The 4,011-nt window shown below is 41.9% G+C and overlaps 1 pseudogene; it reads left to right on the plus strand.

Annotated features, from left to right (window-relative positions):
• The first annotated feature begins 5 nt into the window (after positions 1-5).
• LOC118014689 lies at positions 6-801 on the plus strand (annotated as a pseudogene).
• Positions 802-4,011: the final 3,210 nt, after the last annotated feature.

Genomic DNA, 4,011 nt, shown 5'->3' on the forward strand with positions numbered 1-4,011 from the left:
TGGTGAACCTCCTGAAGCCAGACAAGCCCATCTCCTTTGCTGGCTGCTTGACACAGACCTTTCTCTTTTTGCCTTTTGCTCTGACAGAATGTCTTCTCCTAGTGGTGATGTCCTATGATCGGTATGTGGCCATCTGCCATCCCCCCCCCGATATTCTGCCATCATGAGCTAGAGGGTCTGCATCACCCTGGTGGTGACTTCCTGGGCATGTGGCTCCCTGCTGGCCCTGGTCCATGTGAGCCTCATCCTGAGGCTGCCCTTCTGTGGCCTCATGAAATCAACCACTTCTTCTGTGAAATCCTGTCTGTCCTCAAGTTGGCCTGTGCCGACACCTGGCTCAACCAAGTGGTCATCTTTGTTGCCTGTATGTTTATCTTAGTCGGGCCCTTCTGCTTGTTTCTGGTGTCCTACTCACACATCCTGTTTGCCATCCTGAGGATCCAGTCCAGGGAGGGCCGCAGAAAGGCCTTCTCCACCTGTTCCTCCCACCTCTGTGTGGTGGGGCTCTTCTTTGGCAGTGCCATTGTCATGTGCATGGCCCCCAAATCCTGCCACCCTGAGGAAGAGCAGAAAATCCTTTTCTTGTTTTACAGTCTTTTCAACCCTACGCTGAACCCTCTGATCTACAGTTTGAGAAATGCAGAGGTCAGGAGTGCCCTGAGGAGAGCGCTGTACAAGGAAAGTCATTCCCAATTGGAGTGACATTGGAATCACCAGCCTAAGAGTTTGATTGCTGCCTAAATCCAGAAAATTTCACTACTCTCATCTTAGATGTGCCTAAAGGACACAAGAGCAAGCCTTCCCTCTTCCTTTGAATGAAAAGTTTTAGATGTGTAGTATTCATGGATTATCTAGCAAGTGTGATTTTATCAGATATGATTTTCTTTTCTTTTATTGCTCATTGAATTTAATATCTGTGAAATTAAAAATGGTTTTAATTCATTTTCTGGGTCCCAGAAGTAGAATACAGTCTATCTACCTCTCTAACCTAAGTGTTTAAACTCACTAACCACATATATCATAAGATTTGGAAGAAAAAAAAAAGCTGCTGTGAAGGACAGTCATTCCCCCAAACCCAGAGTCACACTTGTCCATTCTCCTAAAATTGTACTTGTCCTGATAAAGATAACTGTTAAATAATAACTCAGATATTTATTTAGTGTGTTGCATGATGGTGAGAAGTTTTGGATGAAAATGATTGATTCAGGGAGTAAATGGGCAGGCTGAGTGAAGGAACAAAATCAATGCAATGTATATAGGACAAAGGAGAGGAGAAGGAAAAATCTGTAGACAGTGTGAGAACAGTGCATATTGTTCACAGCTTCAGAGATAAACTTGTTACTAGTAGCTAGCAAAGGAGCCAAACTGGGCATTCTCTTGTTGAATAGGCTTATAAGGGGTATCAAAGAAAACAATTTGGGCTATTTATGGATTCTCCAGAAAATTTTGAGTGTTTTGAGTGTTGATCTGTAAATTATGTAGATATACAGACTATCTCAATATGTAGTTTTCTGGTGTCTTTTTATCAGCACTTCCATCTGGGTTGGTCTGCATGTGCATCATTTCCCTCACTATGTGTCTCGAAATAGGAAATTTGACCAGAGACTGTTAAGTGGCTAGTATAGCATAGCTGGCTATTCCAGGTTGGTAGAGGATTGGTTTTTACAGATTCCTTCTACAGTACAGATCCAATGATCAGGGATGAATCCTATACATTTCAGATGGCTTTGTAGGGTATTACCTATAAAATCCACCCTCTTTTAAAAAATATTTTATTTATTTATTTGAGAGAGACAGGGACAGAGAATGCTAGTTGGGGGAGAAGCAGAGGGAGAGGGAGAAGCAGACTCTTCTCTGAGCATGGAGTACAACACAGGGCTTGATCCCAGGACCCTGAGATCATGACCTGAGCTGAAATCAAGAGTGGGACACTTAACCAACTGAGCTACCCAAGCACCCCTAAAATCTACTTTCTAACCTGTCTTGAGACTAGGATGGCCGCTTGCATCCAGTCTTTCACAATTTCATAGTAAGAGTGAACAAAAGACTTGCTCAGAAGAATAAGTGTGTTGCTCTTGGGAATCAATAATTACTCAACCCAACTCTTAATTACTGTGTGTGGGCAGCAGAGTTCAAAAAATGGGTTTTTATACTAGTAACATTTTGGTTAATTGCTCTCCAGTGCTATATGCTATGTATTGATAGCACTTTCCATGGACCATCTCATTTAGTCATCGTAACAAAGCCATGAAGAAGATCCTATTATCACTCTATTATATACACACATACCAGAAACTAGCAAATGTCAGGTTTTTGCCTTGACAGTCTAGCTCAGACAACAGTCTGTTGTGGTTAAATTAAGCCCTCAGTACTTAACCACAACAGCGTGCATTGTCTATACCAACATCAGTGTCATCAATAAAAAACAAAGCTAAATTATTCCAAAGATGGATGTGTTATGTGAAAGAGGGTATACTTCCAGTCTCATGTGCCACAGTGAGCTGATCTATGCTCTATAAGGCCTAGAAGATGAGATCATTTATGAGAACCTGGTTGTCATGGACAATGACTCCTAAGGGCAGAGTCACAAAAATCTTTGGACTTCTAGAGGAACACAGAACATAAAGAAGATGAGAATAAAGGCCATTCTTACTGAGATTGGTGATTTAGTTGAGCTGAAACCCAGAACCAATACACCAAGATAACAACACCATAATCTCTCTCTCTCTCTCTCATTCCCTCTCTCTTTTTCTCTCTCTTGGCCAGTCAATGTACTATATATATATATATATATATAGTCTTATTTATATATAGTCTTATTTAATCCTCAAAACAGTCCTTTGAGGCAAAAAACAATATCCCCACTTTACTTATAGGGAAACTGAAGCACAGAGAGGTTGAGTAACTTGCCCAGTATCACAGATGCTGACTGTCCAGTCCAGGATTGAACTGAGGCAATCAGATTCTTGACCTTATAGTCATAACCACTGGGTAACATGGCCTCTTTGGAGCTATCTGTGGATAATGGTCAGAGAAATCAAGGCAGTGAAACAAAACCAGTGACTAAGACCAAGTGATGGGCATTAGGCTTCAGACGGAAGCTTTTGTTTGCTAGAGGAAGCACCTTGACTGTAAACTGGAATGTACAGTGGGTGTGGTAACAAGGAAGAACCTGACTCCAAGGGTCAGAGACCAAGGAGGGCCCTGACCATGAGCTGCACGGGGAGCAGGAAAGTGGAAGGGAAGACAGATGATTTGGTTTCCTGTTGTTGGAGTAGTGATGGAATAGGATTAAAATGGATACTTGATAGTATTTTATCTAAAGGAGGCCTTTCCCAAGACAAAGGAATTTAGATTTCATTTTTGGTGTTGAAAATTGTTGTAGGGCGCCTGGGTGGCTCAGTTGGTTAAGCGACTGCCTTCGGCTCAGGTCATGATCCTGGAGTCCCGGGATCGAGTCCCGCATCGGGCTCCCTGCTCGGCAGGGAGTCTGCTTCTCCCTCTGACCCTCCTCCCTCTCATGCTCTCTGTCTCTCATTCTCTCTGTCTCAAATAAATAAATAAAATCTTTAAAAAAAAAAAAAAGAAAAGAAAATTGTTATAATCTTTCAGGTGGCACTTATAGAACATTGGTCGGGTAGGTATCAGCCTTCACAGGTAAGATGGGAACTCGCCTGGGGTGGGAACTGGAATCTGTTCACCACTTTTCCATCCACACTAGCACACTGCCTAGCCCCAAGGAGGCACTCAGCAAGCACTGGTAGGGTACATTAATGAACCTTTATCAGTTAACTACACACAGTTTTCAATGTTAAACTATCTTAGGACTTCTACATTTTCCAAAATCCTTTTATTTGCAAAACAGACTATGATAGGAAATAATTGTAGCTAAAATTTATTTAGTAATGGCTGTGTACCAGGCACTATGTTAAGTTCTTTAGCTGTGATCCTCACATCAGAGCTGTGAAGTATTAATGGTATTTTCATTTATAGAAGTGAAATCGAGGTTTG

This window comes from Mirounga leonina, unplaced genomic scaffold (genome assembly GCF_011800145.1).
Source record: "Mirounga leonina isolate KUSES-001 unplaced genomic scaffold, KU_Mleo_1.0 Mir_156974, whole genome shotgun sequence".
Taxonomy (NCBI): Eukaryota; Metazoa; Chordata; class Mammalia; order Carnivora; family Phocidae; genus Mirounga; species Mirounga leonina.